Source organism: Triturus cristatus, chromosome 1_1, assembly GCF_964204655.1.
Source record: "Triturus cristatus chromosome 1_1, aTriCri1.1, whole genome shotgun sequence".
Classification (NCBI taxonomy): Eukaryota; Metazoa; Chordata; class Amphibia; order Caudata; family Salamandridae; genus Triturus; species Triturus cristatus.
Genome location: NC_140579.1, coordinates 1,075,188,493 through 1,075,209,102, shown reverse-complemented (window position 1 = coordinate 1,075,209,102; position 20,610 = coordinate 1,075,188,493).

Genomic DNA, 20,610 nt, shown 5'->3' with positions numbered 1-20,610 from the left:
CTACTACTCACTCTCTACTACTCTCTACTACTCACTCTCTACTACTCTCTACTACTCACTCTACTACTCACTCTCTACTATTCTCTACTACTCACTCTCTACTACTCTCTCTCTACTACTCTCTACTACTCTCTGCTACTCACTCTCTACTACTCACTCTCTACTACTCACTCTCTACTACTCTCTACCACTCACTCTCTACTACTCTCTAATACTCTCTCTCTGCTACTCACTCTCTACTACTCTATACTACTCACTCTCTACTACTAACTCTCTACTACTCACTCTCTTCTACTCACTCTCTACTACTCTCTACTACTCACTCTAATACTCACTCTCTACTACTCACTCTCTACTACTCACTCTACTACTCTCTACTACTCTCTACTACTCACTCTCTACTACTCTCTACTACTCACTCTCTACTACTCACTCTCTACTACTCACTCTCTACTACTCTCTACTACTCACTCTCTACTACTCTCTACTACTCACTCTAATACTCACTCTCTACTACTCACTCTCTACTACTCACTCTACTACTCTCTACTACTCACTCTCTGATACTTTCTCTACTACTCTTTACTACTCACTCTCTACTCTCTATTACTCGCTCTCTACTCTCTACCTCTCTACTTCTCTCTACCTCTCTACCTCTACCTCTCTACCTCTCTACCTCTACACCTCTACCTATAAACCTCTACCTCTCTACCTCTCTGTACATGCACACATATGCACATATATATATGCATATATATGCATCTGCATTTATATATGTATGTGTATTTATATATATATTCACTGAAAAAACCATAGGTTTCACACACGTTATAGTTAGGAATTATCATTTACAAAACCTTGCAAATTCACTTAAAAAACCATAGGTTTCACACATGTTATAGTTAGCTGTACATTTCACTCGTAAAAAACCAATGAAATTCCACGTTATAGTTAGATCAGGTAACTATAACTTGCGCGCCCACAATAAACTGCTGATGACGTCACATAGTACATCACTCATGACATGGTCAGTGACATCACTCATGACATCAATGATGACATCTGAAATTACACATTGTGGATTGCGGTCACGCAAGTTATAGTTACCTGATCTAACTATAACGTGGAATTTCATTGGTTTTTTACGAGTGAAATGTACAGCTAACTATAACATGTGTGAAACCTATGGTTTTTTAAGTGAATTTGCAAGGTTTTGTAAATGATAATTCCTAACTATAACGTGTGTGAAACCTATGGTTTTTTCAGTGAATTTGCAAGGTTTTTTAAATGCTAAGTTATGTATTTATTTTTTATTTTTTTTTCTGTTTTTTCACTATGCGCACACCCTGCGCGCACAGTGCGCTTTGCGCACCGTGCACGCGCTGTGGGCGCTCGGTGCGCATCGCGCACCGAGCCCCCACGTTGCGCAGTCCATGTCGTGCGCGCCTCGCCTTTTTTTACGCAGTAACATTTGTTTTTTTCTCCCTTGTGGGTCCTTTAATTTATTTAATAAATGTGATTGTTACTTTATTTTTATTTTTTTATTTTTTTTGCCGTGCGCGTACGGTAAGCTTACCGTACGCGTACCCCGCAATTTTTTTTTTAAATTATTAAATTTATTTTTCGTACTTTTGGGTCCTTCTTGGAACCCCTGACAAACACTAGGGGGTCTGCAACTCTCTTCGTTGCAACCGTTTCACGTTCCCCACCTTTGTTTCTCAGTGCGAGAGACAGAAAATGGCGGCCGACACTTCCTGATTTCGACCGATTCGAATGTTTACAGTCATGTAACCACCAATCAGAATTGAGCTCGCGCACGGCACCGTACGCATACGGTAAGCTTACGGTAAGCGCACGGAGCGCGCTTACAGATATATATATTGATTTAAATGCTATTTTCTCAGGACCTACTGAACAGATTTACACCAGACCTACAAAAGGCACATCCTTGACCTGAGGACTACCTCTCTGCCAAATTTCAAGTAATTCTGTTCAGCCGTTCGGGCTGTAGCTGTGTCTAAAGGTCCTATGGAAAAATGCATGGGGAAAACGCGTTTTGGGACCCCCCTTTTTTCTCAGCCCCCGCTTGACGAATCCCCCCCGAGACTTTCAGGGTAGGAGCGGAGCGTAGCGCCCCATTAGTTTTGAAAATTTCGCGAGGATTCGTCGACCGGCGCAAAAGTTATTCCAAATAGAATGTTGCGGATTTCCTATGGAAACACGGTCCTAACTATAACTATCTACTGGCGACCGCCAGTAGATAATATATCCATATATAAACATATAAATATAATCTGCATATCTATATAAATATAAATGCATGCAAATATATACATATACATATATGCATACATATGCATGGTATGTACATGAAAGTTTGAAAAACTCTAATACAAGCAAAGCTAAAAAGCCACCTAATTACAAACAGAATTGCTTTAACTTAAACGAGGGCGAGACCTATTGCATTTTAAATGCTTGTTTACTTTGATTCCATCAAGAAGGCATTCAGATGTGTTAGTAAAGCTACTGCTCACCAGGGAAGTCTGCTGCTGGTATTCAAAGTGCAGGTTTCAGTCTGCATGTCAGAATTTTTTAATGAAATGAAAGAGGATTTGAGAAGTCAAAATGTGCCCTAATCTTTCTTTCTGCAGCACTAATCATAATTTCCATGGCAAAATGAACCCCCTCATTTTGTTCCTTTGCAAATTAAATGTTTTAAGTGTTACCACTTTATTCCAATCAAGATGGCATCAGGTGTGCCATACTTTTGTCATAAGTAAGACTGTTAGCGCTCTAGTTGTTCTTTAAAACACTCTGGGACATTCTGTCATTGGGCTACACTTGGGCTACATCTCGGTGATATTTGTGCTACATTTGGGCTCTTTTGTCTCTGGTGGCCATCTTGGGAGACTTATTTGTTTTGAAGATTCCTAATTTCCTCATTTACAGCAGTCTCCTCAGTAGGAAATACTTTCAGGTTTTTTACTTTCATATCATCAAGAAGGCATTCAGATGTGTCACACACTTGCCATAAATTCGGAATGTTGGCACTCTAGTTGCTTATTAGATCACTGTAGTAAAGCTACTGCTCACCAGGGAAGTCTGCTGCTGGTATTGAAAGTGCATGTTTCAGTCTGCATGTCAGAATTTTTTAATGAAATAGAAGAGGATTTGAGAAGACACTCAAAATGTGCCCTAATTTTCTTTTTTCCGCACTAATCATAATTTCTATGGCAAAATGAACCTCCTCATTGTCTTCCTTTTAAATTAAACCACTCACTCGCTACTACTTTCTACTACTCACTCTCTACTACTCTCTCTCTACTACTCTCTACTACTACTCTCTACTACTCACTCTCTACTACTCACTCTCTACTACTCTCTACTACTCACTCTACTGCTCTCGACTACTCTCTACCACTGACTCTCGACTACTCTACTACTCACTCTCTACTACTCTCTACCACTCTCTCTCTACTACTCCCTCTATACTACTCTCTACTACTCACTCCACTACTCTCTACTACTCTCTACCACTCACTCTCTACTACTCTACTACTCACTCTCTTCTACTCTCTACTACTCTCTCTCTACTACTCACTCTCTAGTACTCACTCTACTACTCTCTACTACTCTCTCTCTGCTACTCACTACTACTCACTCTCTACTACTCGCTCTCTACTACTCTCTACTACTCACTACTACTACTCACTCTCTACTACTCTACTACTCTCTACTACTCTCTCTGCTACTCACTCTCTACTACTCTCTACTACTCACTCTCTACTACTCTACTTCTCTCTACTACTCTCTCTTCACTACTCACTCTCTACTACTCACTCTCTACTACTCTCTACTACTCACTACTACTCTCTCTCTACTACACACTCTCTACTACTTGCTCTCTACTACTCACTCTACTACTCACTCTACTACTCACTCTAAACTACTCCCTACTACTCACTCTACTACTCACTCTCTACTACTCTCTACTACTCACTCTCTACTACTCCACTACTCTCTACTAATCACTCTCTACTACTCACTCTGTACTACTCTTTACTACTCACTCTCTACTACTCTCTACTACTCACTCTCTACTACTCTCTCTCTACTACTCACTCTCTACTACTCACTCTCTACTACTCTCTACTACTCACTCTCTACTACTCACGCTCTACTACTCTACTACTCTCGACTACTCTCTACTACTAACTCTCTACTACTCACTCTCAACTACTCACTCTCTACTACTCTCTCTACTACTCACTCTCTACTACTCTCTACTACTCTCTACCACTCACTCTCTACTACTCTACTACTCACTCTCTACTACTCTCTACTACTCGCTCTCTACTACTCTCTACTACTCGCTCTCTACTACTCACTCTGTACTGCTCTCTACTACTCACTCTCTACTACTTTCTACTACTCACTCTCTACTACTCTCTCTCTACTACTCACTCTCCACTACTCACTCTCTACTACTCGCTCTCTACTACTCTCTACTACTCACTCTATTACTCACTCTCTACTATTCTACTACTCTCTATACTCTCTCTGCTACTCACTCTCTACTACTCTCTACTTCTCACTCTCTACTACTCACTCTCTACTACTCTACTACTCTCTCTCTACTACTCACTCTCTACTACTCTCTCTTCTACTCACTCTCTACTACTCTCTACTACTCTCTACCACTCACTCTCTACTACTCTACTACTCACTCTCTACTACTCTCTACTACTCGCTCTCTACTACTCACTCTCTACTACTCACTCTACTACTCTCTACTACTCTCTCTACTACTCACTCTCTACTACTCACTCTCCACTACTCTACTACTCACTCTCCACTACTCACTCTCTACTACTGGCTCTCTACTACTCTCTACTACTCACTCTATTACTCACTCTCTACTACTCTACTACTCTCTATACTCTCTCTGCTACTCACTCTCTACTACTCTCTACTACTCACTCTCTACTACTCACTCTCTACTACTCTACTACTCTCTACTACTCACTCTCTACAACTCACTCTCTACTACTCTCTACTACTCTCTCTCTACTACTTGCTCTCTACTACTCACTCTACTACTCACTCTCTACTACTCCCTACTACTCACTCTACTACTCACTCTCTACTACTCTCTACTACTCACTCTCTACTACTCCACTACTCTCTACTAATCACTCTCTACTACTCACTCTGTACTGCTCTCTACTACTCTCTCTACTACTTTCTACTACTCACTCTCTACTACTCTCTCTCTACTACTACTCTCTACTACTCACTCTCTACTACTCTCTCTCTACTACTCTCTACTACTCTCTACTACTCACTCGCTACCACTCTCTACTGCTCACTCTCTACTACTCTCTCTCTACTACTCTCTAGTACTCACTCTACTGCTCATTCTCTACTACTCATTCTCTACTACCATCTCTCTGCTACTCAGTCTCCGCTACTCACTCTCTACTCCTCTCTACTACTCACTCTCTAATACTCACTCTTTACTACTCTCTACTACTCACTCTCTACTACTCTCTACTACTCACTCTGCTACTCACTCTTTACTACTCTCTACTACTCTCTACTTCTCACTCTCTACTACTCACTCTCTACTACTCTACTACTCTCTACTACTCTCTCTACTACTCACTCTCTACTACTCACTCTCTACTACTCTCTACTACTCTCTCTACTACTTGCTCTCTACTACTCACTCTACTACTCACTCTCTACTAATCCCTACTACTCACTCTCTACTACTCTCTCTCTACTACTCTCTCCTACTCACTCTCTACTACTCACTCTACTATTCTCTACTACTCACTCTACTACTCTCTCTCTCTACTACTCACTCTCTACTATTCACTCTCTACTACTCAATCTCTACTACTCGCTCTCCACTACTCACTCTCTACTACTCGCTCTCTACTACTATCTATTACTCACTCTCTACTACTCACTCTCTACTACTCTCTACTACTCTCTCTCTACTACTCACTCTCTACTACTCTCTACTACTCACTCTCTACTACTCTACTACTCTCTACTACTCGCTCTACTACTCACTCTCTACTATTCTCTACTACTCACTCTACTACTCTTTCCTACTCTCTACCACTCACTCTCTACTATTCTACTACTCACTCTCTACTACTCTCTACTACTCACTCTCTACTACTCTCTCTCTACTACTCTCTACTACTCACTCTCTACTACTCGCTCTCTACTACTCTCTACTACTCTTTCTCTACTACTCACTATCTACTACTCACTCTCTACTACTCTCCACTACTCACTCTCTACTACTCTACTACTCTCTACTACTCACTCTCTACTACTCACTCTCAACTACTCACTCTCTACTACTCACTCTCTACTACTCACTCGCTACTACTCTCTACTACTCACTCTCTACTACTCACTCTCTACTACTCACGCTCTACTACTCTCTACTACTCACTGTCTACTAATATTCTATCTACTACTCACTCTCTACTACTCTCTACTATTCACTCTCTACTACTCACTCTCTACTACTCACTCTACTACTTTCTACTACTCTCTACCACTCACTCTCTACTACTCTACTACTCACTCTCTACTACTCTCTACTACTCACTCGCTACTACTCTCTACTACTCACTCTCTACTACACTCTCTACTACTCTCTTCTACTCACTCTACTACTCTCTGCTGCTCTCTACCACTCACTCTCTACTACTCTACTACTCTCTCTCTACTACTCACTCTCTACTACTCTCTCTCTACTACTCTCTACTTCTCACTCTCTACTACTCACTCTACAACTCTCTACTACTCACTCTCTACTACTCTCTCTCTACTACTCACTCTCTACTATTCACTCTCTACTACTCACTCTCTACTACTCGCTCTCTACTACTCACGCTCCACTACTCACTCTCTACTACTCACTCTCTACTGCTCTCTACTACTCTCTCTCTACTTCTCATTCTCTACTACTCACTCTACTACTCTCTACTACTCACTCTCTACGACTCTCTACTACTCACTCTGTACTACTCACTTTCTACTACTCACGCTCTACTACTCTCTACTGCTCACTCTCCACTACTCATTCTCTACTACTCGCTCTCAACTTCTCTCTACTACTCACTCTACTACTCACTCTCTACTACTCTACTACTCTCTCTACTTCTCACTCGCTACTACTCTCTCTCTACTACTCACTCTCTACTACTCTCTACTACTCACTCTCTACTACACACTCTCTACTACTTGCTCTCTGCTACTTGCTCTCTACTACTCTCTAGTACTCACTCTACTACTCACTCTCTACTACTCTCTACTACTCACTCTCTACTACTCCACTACTCTCTACTACTCACTCTCTACTACACTACTACTCTCTACTACTCTCTCTCTACTACTCACTCTCTACTACTCACTCTCTACTACTCATTGCTACTCACTCTCTACTACTCTCTACTACTCACTCTCTACTATTCTCTCTCTACTACTCTCTACTACTCACTCTCTACTACTCTCTACTCCTCACTCTCTACTACTCTCTCTCTACTACTCTCTACTACTCACTCTGCTACTCACTCTCTACTACTCTCTAATACTCTCTCTCTGCTACTCACTCTCTACTACTCTCTACTACTCACTCTCTACTACTCACTCTCTACTACTCTCTACTACTCACTCTCTACTACTCTCTACTACTCACTCTACTACTCACTCTCTACTATTCTCTACTACTCACTCTCTACTACTCTCTCTCTACTACTCTCTACTACTCTCTGCTACTCACTCTCTACTACTCACTCTCTACTACTCTCTACCACTCACTCTCTACTACTCTCTAATACTCTCTCTCTGCTACTCACTCTCTACTACTCTATACTACTCACTCTCTACTACTAACTCTCTACTACTCACTCTCTTCTACTCACTCTCTACTACTCTCTACTACTCACTCTAATACTCACTCTCTACTACTCACTCTCTACTACTCACTCTACTACTCTCTACTACTCTCTACTACTCACTCTCTACTACTCTCTACTACTCACTCTCTACTACTCACTCTCTACTACTCTCTACTACTCACTCTCTACTACTCTCTACTACTCACTCTAATACTCACTCTCTACTACTCACTCTCTACTACTCACTCTACTACTCTCTACTACTCACTCTCTGATACTTTCTCTACTACTCTTTACTACTCACTCTCTACTCTCTATTACTCGCTCTCTACTCTCTACCTCTCTACTTCTCTCTACCTCTCTACCTCTACCTCTCTACCTCTCTACCTCTACACCTCTACCTATAAACCTCTACCTCTCTACCTCTCTGTACATGCACACATATGCACATATATATATGCATATATATGCATCTGCATTTATATATGTATGTGTATTTATATATATATTCACTGAAAAAACCATAGGTTTCACACACGTTATAGTTAGGAATTATCATTTACAAAACCTTGCAAATTCACTTAAAAAACCATAGGTTTCACACATGTTATAGTGAGCTGTACATTTCACTCGTAAAAAACCAATGAAATTCCACGTTATAGTTAGATCAGGTAACTATAACTTGCGCGCCCACAATAAACTGCTGATGACGTCACATAGTACATCACTCATGACATGGTCAGTGACATCACTCATGACATCAATGATGACATCTGAAATTACACATTGTGGATTGCGGTCACGCAAGTTATAGTTACCTGATCTAACTATAACGTGGAATTTCATTGGTTTTTTACGAGTGAAATGTACAGCTAACTATAACATGTGTGAAACCTATGGTTTTTTAAGTGAATTTGCAAGGTTTTGTAAATGATAATTCCTAACTATAACGTGTGTGAAACCTATGGTTTTTTCAGTGAATTTGCAAGGTTTTTTAAATGCTAAGTTATGTATTTATTTTTTATTTTTTTTTCTGTTTTTTCACTATGCGCACACCCTGCGCGCACAGTGCGCTTTGCGCACCGTGCACGCGCTGTGGGCGCTCGGTGCGCATCGCGCACCGAGCCCCCACGTTGCGCAGTCCATGCCGTGCGCGCCTCGCCTTTTTTTACGCAGTAACATTTGTTTTTTTCTCCCTTGTGGGTCCTTTAATTTATTTAATAAATGTGATTGTTACTTTATTTTTATTTTTTTATTTTTTTTGCCGTGCGCGTACGGTAAGCTTACCGTACGCGTACCCCGCAATTTTTTTTTTAAATTATTAAATTTATTTTTCGTACTTTTGGGTCCTTCTTGGAACCCCTGACAAACACTAGGGGGTCTGCAACTCTCTTCGTTGCAACCGTTTCACGTTCCCCACCTTTGTTTCTCAGTGCGAGAGACAGAAAATGGCGGCCGACACTTCCTGATTTCGACCGATTCGAATGTTTACAGTCATGTAACCACCAATCAGAATTGAGCTCGCGCACGGCACCGTACGCGTACGGTAAGCTTACGGTAAGCGCACGGAGCGCGCTTACAGATATATATTGATTTAAATGCTATTTTCTCAGGACCTACTGAACAGATTTACACCAGACCTACAAAAGGCATATCCTTGACCTGAGGACTACCTCTCTGCCAAATTTCAAGTAATTCTGTTCAGCCGTTCGGGCTGTAGCTGTGTCTAAAGGTCCTATGGAAAAATGCATGGGGAAAACGCGTTTTGGGACCCCCCTTTTTTCTCAGCCCCCGCTTGACGAATCCCCCCCGAGACTTTCAGGGTAGGAGCGGAGCGTAGCGCCCCATTAGTTTTGAAAATTTCGCGAGGATTCGTCAACCGGCGCAAAAGTTATTCCAAATAGAATGTTGCGGATTTCCTATGGAAACACGGTCCTAACTATAACTATCTACTGGCGACCGCCAGTAGATAATATATCCATATATAAACATATAAATATAATCTGCATATCTATATAAATATAAATGCATGCAAATATATACATATACATATATGCATACATATGCATGGTATGTACATGAAAGTTTGAAAAACTCTAATACAAGCAAAGCTAAAAAACCACCTAATTACAAACAGAATTGCTTTAACTTAAACGAGGGCGAGACCTATTGCATTTTAAATGCTTGTTTACTTTGATTCCATCAAGAAGGCATTCAGATGTGTTAGTAAAGCTACTGCTCACCAGGGAAGTCTGCTGCTGGTATTCAAAGTGCAGGTTTCAGTCTGCATGTCAGAATTTTTTAATGAAATGAAAGAGGATTTGAGAAGTCAAAATGTGCCCTAATCTTTCTTTCTGCAGCACTAATCATAATTTCCATGGCAAAATGAACCCCCTCATTTTGTTCCTTTGCAAATTAAATGTTTTAAGTGTTACCACTTTATTCCAATCAAGATGGCATCAGGTGTGCCATACTTTTGTCATAAGTAAGACTGTTAGCGCTCTAGTTGTTCTTTAAAACACTCTGGGACATTCTGTCATTGGGCTACACTTGGGCTACATCTCGGTGATATTTGTGCTACATTTGGGCTCTTTTGTCTCTGGTGGCCATCTTGGGAGACTTATTTGTTTTGAAGATTCCTAATTTCCTCATTTACAGCAGTCTCCTCAGTAGGAAATACTTTCAGGTTTTTTACTTTCATATCATCAAGAAGGCATTCAGATGTGTCACACACTTGCCATAAATTCGGAATGTTGGCACTCTAGTTGCTTATTAGATCACTGTAGTAAAGCTACTGCTCACCAGGGAAGTCTGCTGCTGGTATTGAAAGTGCATGTTTCAGTCTGCATGTCAGAATTTTTTAATGAAATAGAAGAGGATTTGAGAAGTCACTCAAAATGTGCCCTAATTTTCTTTTTTCCGCACTAATCATAATTTCTATGGCAAAATGAACCTCCTCATTGTCTTCCTTTTAAATTAAACCACTCACTCGCTACTACTTTCTACTACTCACTCTCTACTACTCTCTCTCTACTACTCTCTACTACTACTCTCTACTACTCACTCTCTACTACTCACTCTCTACTACTCTCTACTACTCACTCTACTGCTCTCGACTACTCTCTACCACTGACTCTCGACTACTCTACTACTCACTCTCTACTACTCTCTACCACTCTCTCTCTACTACTCCCTCTATACTACTCTCTACTACTCACTCCACTACTCTCTACTACTCTCTACCACTCACTCTCTACTACTCTACTACTCACTCTCTGCTACTCTCTACTACTCTCTCTCTACTACTCACTCTCTAGTACTCACTCTACTATTCTCTACTACTCTCTCTCTGCTACTCACTACTACTCACTCTCTACTACTCGCTCTCTACTACTCTCTACTACTCACTACTACTACTCACTCTCTACTACTCTACTACTCTCTACTACTCTCTCTGCTACTCACTCTCTACTACTCTCTACTACTCACTCTCTACTACTCTACTTCTCTCTACTACTCTCTCTTCACTACTCACTCTCTACTACTCACTCTCTACTACTCTCTACTACTCACTACTACTCTCTCTCTACTACACACTCTACTACTTGCTCTCTACTACTCACTCTACTACTCACTCTACTACTCACTCTCAACTACTCCCTACTACTCACTCTACTACTCACTCTCTACTACTCTCTACTACTCACTCTCTACTACTCCACTACTCTCTACTAATCACTCTCTACTACTCACTCTGTACTACTCTTTACTACTCACTCTCTACTACTCTCTACTACTCACTCTCTACTACTCTCTCTCTACTACTCACTCTCTACTACTCACTCTCTACTACTCTCTACTACTCACTCTCTACTACTCACGCTCTACTACTCTACTACTCTCGACTACTCTCTACTACTAACTCTCTACTACTCACTCTCAACTACTCACTCTCTACTACTCTCTCTACTACTCACTCTCTACTACTCTCTACTACTCTCTACCACTCACTCTCTACTACTCTACTACTCACTCTCTACTACTCTCTACTACTCGCTCTCTACTACTCACTCTGTACTGCTCTCTACTACTCACTCTCTACTACTTTCTACTACTCACTCTCTACTACTCTCTCTCTACTACTCACTCTCCACTACTCACTCTCTACTACTCGCTCTCTACTACTCTCTACTACTCACTCTATTACTCACTCTCTACTATTCTACTACTCTCTATACTCTCTCTGCTACTCACTCTCTACTACTCTCTACTTCTCACTCTCTACTACTCACTCTCTACTACTCTACTACTCCCTCTCTACTACTCACTCTCTACTACTCTCTCTCTACTACTTGCTCTCTACTACTCACTCTACTACTCACTCTCTACTACTCCCTACTACTCACTCTACTACTCACTCTCTACTACTCTCTACTACTCACTCTCTACTACTCCACTACTCTCTACTAATCACTCTCTACTACTCACTCTGTACTGCTCTCTACTACTCACTCTCTACTACTTTCTACTACTCACTCTCTACTACTCTCTCTCTACTACTACTCTCTACTACTCACTCTCTACTACTCTCTCTCTACTACTCTCTACTACTCTCTACTACTCACTCGCTACCACTCTCTACTGCTCACTCTCAACTACTCACTCTCTACTACTCCACTACTCACTCTCTACTACTCGCTCTCTACTACTCTCTACTACTCACTCTATTACTCACTCTCTACTACTCTACTACTCTCTATACTCTCTCTGCTACTCACTCTCTACTACTCTCTACTTCTCACTCTCTACTACTCACTCTCTACTACTCTACTACTCTCTACTACTCACTCTCTACTACTCACTCTCTACTACTCTCTCTCTACTACTTGCTCTCTACTACTCACTCTACTACTCATTCTCTACTACTCCCTACTACTCACTCTACTACTCACTCTCTACTACTCCCTACTACTCACTCTCTACTACTCACTCTGTACTGCTCTCTACTACTCACTCTCTACTACTTTCTACTACTCACTCTCTACTACTCTCTCTCTACTACTACTCTCTACTACTCACTCCCTACTACTCTCTCTCTACTACTCTCTACTACTCTCTACTACTCACTCGCTACCACTCTCTACTGCTCACTCTCTACTACTCTCTCTCTACTACTCTCTAGTACTCACTCTACTGCTCATTCTCTACTACTCATTCTCTACTACCATCTCTCTGCTACTCAGTCTCCGCTACTCACTCTCTACTCCTCTCTACTACTCACTCTCTAATACTCACTCTCTACTACTCTCTACTACTCACTCTCTACTACTCTCTACTTCTCACTCTCTACTACTCACTCTCTACTACTCTACTACTCTCTACTACTCTCTCTACTACTCACTCTCTACTACTCACTCTCTACTACTCTCTACTACTCTCTCTCTACTACTTGCTCTCTACTACTCACTCTACTACTCACGCTCTACTACTCCCTACTACTCACTCTACTACTCACTCTCTACTACTCTCTACTACTCACTCTCTACTACTCCACTACTCTCTACTAATCACTCTCTACTACTCACTCTGTACTGCTCTCTACTACTCACTCTCTACTTCTTTCCACTACTCACTCTCTACTACTCTCTCTCTACTACTACTCTCTACTACTCACTCTCTACTACTCTCTCTCTACTACTCTCTACTACTCTCTACTACTCACTCGCTACTACTCTCTACTGCTCACTCTCTACTACTCTCTCTCTACTACTCTCTAGTACTCACTCTACTACTCATTCTCTACTACTCATTCTCTACTACCATCTCTCTGCTACTCAGTCTCCACTACTCACTCTCTACTCCTCTCTACTACTCACTCTCTAATACTCACTCTCTAATACTCTCTACTACTCACTCTCTACTACTCTCTACTACTCACTCTGCTACTCTCTACTACTCACTCTCTACTACTCACTCTACTACTCTCTCCTATTCACCCTCTGCTACTCTCTCTACTACTCTCTACTAATCTCTCTCTACTCTCTATTCTCTATAACTCATCCTCTACTCTCTACCTCTCTACCTCTCTCTACCTCTCTCTCTACTACTCTCTACCTCTCTACCTCTACCTCTCTACCTCTTCGTCTCTACCTCTACACCTCTACCTCTCTACCTCTCTCTACCTCTCTCTACACGCACACATATGCATATGCATTTATATATATGTATGCGTATATATCTACATACATATATAAACATATATATAATCTGCATATCTTTATAAATACAAATATAAATGCATGCATACATATACATATATGCATGTTATGTACATGAAATTTTGAAAAACACTAATAAAAGCAAAGTTAAAAAGCCACCTAATTACAAACAGAATTGCTTTAACTTAAACGAGGGCGAGACCTATTGCATTTTCAATGCTTGTTTACTTTGGTTCCATCAAGAAGGCATTCAGATGTGACACATTTGCCATAAATTCTGAATGGTAGCACTCTAGTTCCTCATTAGATCACTGTAGTAAAGCTACTGCTCACCAGGGAAGTCTGCTGCTGGTATTCAAAGTGCATGTTTCAGTCTGCATGTCAGGATTTTTTTATGAAATAGAAGAGGATTTGAGAAGTCAAAATGCGCCCTAATTTTTCTTTCTGCAGAACTAATCATAATTTCTATGGCAAAATTAACCCCCTCATTTTGTTCCTTTGTAAATTAAATGTTTTAAGTGTTACCACTTTATTCCAATCAAGATGGCTTCAGGTGTGCCATACTTTTGTCACAAGTAAGACTGTTAGCGCTCTAGTTGTTCTTTAAAACACTCTGGGATTTCTGTCATTCGGCTATACTTGGGCTACATCTCGGTGATATTTGTGCTACATTTGGGCTGTTTTGTCTCTGGTGGCCATCTTGGGAGACTTGTTATGAAGTTTCCTAATTTCCTCATTTACTACAGTCTCCTCAGTAGGCATACTGTCAGTTTTTTACTTTGATTAAATGAAGAAGGCATTCAGATGTGCCACACATTTGCCATAAATTCAGAATGTTAGCACTGTAGTTGCTCATTAGATCACTGTAGTAAAGCTACTGCTCACCAGGGAAGTCTACTGCTGGTATTGAAAGTGCATGTTTCAGTCTGCATGTCAGAATTCTTTAATTAAATAGAAGAGGATTTGAGAAGTCACTCAAAATGTGCCCTAATTTTTCTTTCTGCAGCACTAATCATACATTCTATGGCAAAATGGACCCCTCATTTTGTTCCTTTTTAAATTAAATGTTTTAAGAGTTACCACTTTATTCCAATTAAGATGGCTTCAGGTGTGCCATACGTTTATCATAAGTAGGAGTGTTAGCGCTCTAGTTGTTCTTTGGAACACTCTGGGAAGCTGCAGTAGAACACAAAGGAATCAACTGACAGTCTCTGCCCTTGCTGGATATACATGTTTTACTGAGAATGTCAGACTTCATTCTCACATGACTAAGAAAGATAATGTGAATTTACAGAAAATATGCTCTCAGTTTAGCTTATAGATCACCTTCCAAACCTCTGTGGGAAAAGCATGTGAAAATAGTTTTCTCTCAAACATGATTCATGATATCCCAGCAGAAGGCTTTTTCACATGGTAAAATCACCTTAGAACATACCACAATTCCTAAAAGGAGTATGGTACCATCAACAAGTGATTTATATTGTAACTAAAGTCTTAAAACCTTCTATTAACTGCAATGCTTTTTAATGAGGTGCTATCATGTATATTGGTCCCAAGATGGCTGCCAACACTTCTTGGTTGAAGTGCTGACAGCCAATCAGATCTCACGATGAGATGTGTGGTTAGGCTCCGCCCAGATATATATGTGATTTTACTTTTGATTTTCTCAGGAACTACTGAACAGATTTACACCATTTAAGCAAAAGGCACGACTCTGAACCAAGGTCTACCTTTCTGCCAAATTTGGTGTAATTCCGTTCAGCAGTTCGGGCTGTAGCTGCGTCAACTGGTCCTATGGGAAATTGCTTGGGGAAAACGCGTTTTGGGACCCCCCTTTTTTCTCAGCCCCTGCTTGACAAATCACCGCGAAACTTTCAGGATAGGAGCGGACCGGAGCTGGCCAAAAGTTTGGAAAATTTCACGAAGATTCGTCAACCGGCGCCAGACTTATTGGGAATAGAATGTTGCGTATTTCCTATGGAAAATAGGTCCTAACTATAACTACCTACTGGCGACTGCCAGTAGGTAATGTATCATCAATGTACATTTATGTGGAGTTAGGTGTAGAAAATCTGGACTTACTTACCTGACGATATTTCATTTGCAATATTTTGTCCTCAACATTGTGCGCCATCGATATTCTAGTGTAAATATTCATGGTGTACACTTCCTGTAGTTGATAAGAACCTGTGTTATACAATTTAAAAAAGTTACCCATGTACCATCAAGAAACAAGCAATTGTACAAGGTACAAGTGATGATCCAACCTCTTCGAAACCCAGAGTTTGAAAGACTTGCAACTCACAGCCTATATGAATTGTTGACTTGCAAACTTTGGGGCTTTCAAAATGTACATAGTGAATTAGCAGAATGTCAAACTGAATTGATAGTGAGAGGATCTTGCATGGTCATACTTTGATCGTTGCAAAGACGTAGGTAACCTGGTCCATGAAGCCCACAGCAGCATAGTTGCCACTAAGCACCTCCTACATCAGAAGTTCTAGTGCCCTTCACTTGACAACATTGTCAAGAAAGTCAGAGAATGAATGCCACATCTCTCAGGTCCTTCTGAAGGATCAAGCCCCAGGACCTCTTCAAATGTCCCTCTACTTTTACACATGTGGGAAGATGTGGCAATTCGCTTGTTTGGTACGAATGATATGGACAACGTCTCTTGATAGTAATAGATGAGTGTTCGCTTTTTCTCTAGTTGATGGTCATTCCTAAAACTTAAGAAAATAATATTATTCCTGCATTAAATAAAGTATTTACCACATTTGGCATATTCTTTCTGGACAAGCCACATGGCAGTACCGCAGTTCACGTGTAGGAATTTTTTGATTAAAAGTGCTTACTGAGCCAGTGGTTTCTGGTCCTCGGCACTTGGAGTCTGATTTAAACCTGGTGGACGGGTTTCACTTTCACAACATTGATGGATATCTCGTCCCCCAAAATGTAAATCCCATAGGATATAATGGGGTTTATATTCGGCAGGCGTGATATACATCACCTTTGTGACGGAGTAACCTGCCCACCAAGATTTAAGTCAAGCCCTTAATTGTCAGCACTGGCGCTTATGACAGTCTGCCACATGGTGACACTGTCTGTCTAATATAGTCATGAGCACAACAATAGCTGTTTATTAATTCAATATACATTAACAATGATTGATACCTGCCACCCAAGCCATTCTTATAGCTTTGGGGGCCTGGAACATTATGAATTGTCACACTTATAAGAGTGTGACGGTTAGTAGTTGTGTTGGTACTGCCAGTGGCAGAACTGGCAGGGGCAATAGATGGTGCAAGCTGCAGTGTCCTCCTGACTAGGTCCTTGGCACATTTTTTACAAATTAAGCACTGCCTATTACGCTTTGAACATAGGAATGTCATACCATTGTGACCACAGGGTAATGGCACTGTTGAAAAGCTTATGACTAATCTCTAGCCAAGACAATTCACTCTTTGATATCTGAAGTTCTCTGTCAGACTTGTGAGATTACAGACACACACCACACAGCACCACTAGGGGGTCACCAGCTGGACTAATATTTGGAAGAAAGTTGCCATCAAAAATTCCACAGCCCACCACCAATCTGCAACACAAGGTAGGACCTTGGGATGCTGAGCAAAAGAACAAAACAAAATCATATGCCAACAAATGATGTAGATCTCAAGCATCTGATTTGTGCCAGGGAATGCTGGTAAGACTACAGGGCACTCACAAACGTGACCCTGACTGCGATCCTCTTCCATAGATATTTACAGTCATCACGGACTCTATGATTAACTCCTTCAGTGCCCATGACGAGATGGTCTCGTCATGGAGCGCGGTTGCGCTGTGCCCATGACGAGACTATCTCGTCATGAACCCCGCCCGCTAATGAAAGGCCCGGCACAGGGCGGGGAAAGGGCGGGGCACTGAAGGGGTTAAGGCATTGTTTGAAATGCCATATCATCACATGAACCTCATCACTCGCCATACTGCCCATGGATTAGAGATACAAGCCACAGTGAAGCATATAGTAATTGGCCTACTTGGCCAAAAAAGTAGGTTTTTGTTTAAATATCTTCTCCCACTCTTGTAATGGCATGCTTCATCATCAGGTCTGAATGTGGTCCCTGTTGGATTTGGCCCTTTTTGCAGGGCTATCCTCTAACTTTTTGCTTCTTCCTCCTATTTTTTCCTGACCTGCTGTTGTTGGCTTTAGGACTCTGGGCACTTTACCACTGCTGATCAGTGCTAAAGTGCATATGCTCTCTGTGTAAATTGTTATTATGATTGGTTGTCCCTGATTAGCATATTTTGATTTACTGGTCAGTCCCTAGTAAAGTGCACTGGGCGTGTCGGGGCTGGTAAATCAAATACTACTAGTGGGCCTGCAGCACTGATTGTGCCACCCACATGAGTAGCCCTGAAAAGATGTCTCAGGCCTGCCACTGCCATGTTGACTTGGCAAGTGCACCCACTTGCCAGGCGCTAACCTTCCCTTTTCTTACATGTTAGTCACCCATATGGTAGGCCCAAGGTACCCCCCTGGGCAGGGTGCAGTGTATGTGAACGGTAGGACATGTACTGATGTATGTAACATGTCCTGATAGTGATATGCTGCCAATTTTGTTGTTCACTATTGAAAGGCTATCTTGCCCCATAGGACCGAATGGGGAATGCTTTGTAACATTTTACAAGCATATCTTTCCATAGGGATAAGATGAAAAAATAAAGTTTAGGCCCTCTGAACTCAGAATTTAATAACACATCTTTTACTAAAGATGTTTTTTAAATTGTGTGTTTGAAAATGCCACTTTTAGAAAGTAATGCGAAGAAAATGAGGCCTCGTTAGGTCCCCAAACAAGATGCACTGCCACATAAGTAAATGAATCCAAAGTGTTAACCAATTTTCACCGTTTTATTTCATTCTTTTATTACAAAGATTCTCTTAATTTTAGTCCAAAGTTATTATTGTGCATGTAGGTTAGAATTTGCATGTAGTCATTGGTGCATGAGTTATAGAGAATTATGTTGAACATTTTTAGATCTCATAGATTAACTCTTTTGAACATTTTTGTATTTTAATTACCCCTGAAGAAGGGAATTATCCTGAAATGCATTGGGTGGATTTTAAGTGGCTGTGAGATAATGTAACATCAACCCTCTTGTGCTGCAGAAAAAGCCTGTATTAGCACATTTCAAGTATGATGATGAAAAGTGGTTACAACATGTGAAATAACTTTGGACTAAATTAAGAGAATCTTTGTAATAAAAGAATGGAATAAAAAGGTGAAAATTGGTTAAAACGTTGGATTCATTTACCTATGTGGCAGTGCATCTTGTTTGGGGACCTGAAGAGGCCTCATTTTCTTCACATTCAACATATGCGCAGAACGGAGCGCATTTCAAGCTTGCACGTCATCAACGCCGTGGAGAAGCAACTTTACATTGGATTAATGAACATGAGTGCATCCCACCACCTTTAGCCTGTATATTTACTTTTAGAAAATAGGCATTTTCTTGTTTAACCATTCTGTGTGCCTCTGCCTGTTTGTGTATTGACTGTCTGGTTTTGGAGTGACAGGTGTTGGGGAGGTGCATTCTCTCAGATAGCCACCGGGGGGGTGTATGTGTGTCCTGCCTTTCCTGAATGAGTCAGGGCCGGGCTTAATAGACCTGGGCTGCATTCAGAGTAGGGGGAGAAGTTCTCACTTGCACCTGAATAGGCCCGGTCTGCATTTAGAGTGGTGGGAGGAGATTTCCCTTGCACCTGAATATGGCAAGTCTGCCTTACACAATGCTGCCTCCACATCCTGCCAGCCAGCTGCACCAGAGAGGACAGAACTGGTTTGGACTGGGCTCAGAGACCCTTGCACAAAGAGAACAAAGACATTTTGGGGTATAAGTATTAGATCTAAAACCCCTGAACTTTAGACTATTTCTGGAATCAAGAGGAGCCTTTGCCAAGGAGAAGAGCTGGAGAGACTGAGAAGTACTGCCCTTACTGTGTATCTGGGGTTGGCCTGCGGTTGCTGTTTCTGCCAAGGAAAGGAGAAGGAATTTGCTGTGTGCTGTGTCTCCTACTTGAGGACAGTTTCCAAGTGCTTGAGTAGAGCTTGCTTTCTGTTTTGAAGTCTTAGGAACACAAAGACTTCCCCCCCACTCAGTATAAAATAATCTGCTACAAAATGTGCAAGAAGGTTTAAGAAAAAAAGTTCTTCCAAAATATAGATTTTAGTAAGACTAAGACTGTACAGAGTGCAGTTTTTTATAACTGTACTTTAACAGCACACACTTCACAGCTCAGCTGGTAGCTCCCTTGTAATATCACTAAAAAATAACAAAATCTGGGTCATCAGGAAGCTTCAAGTGATTTCATCAATCAAGCCAATACCGGCATATAGCACCAATTACATTTGTTGATTAACCAGTAGTGCACATTCGCACTTCTTTCAGGTAAGCAGGCACCCTGG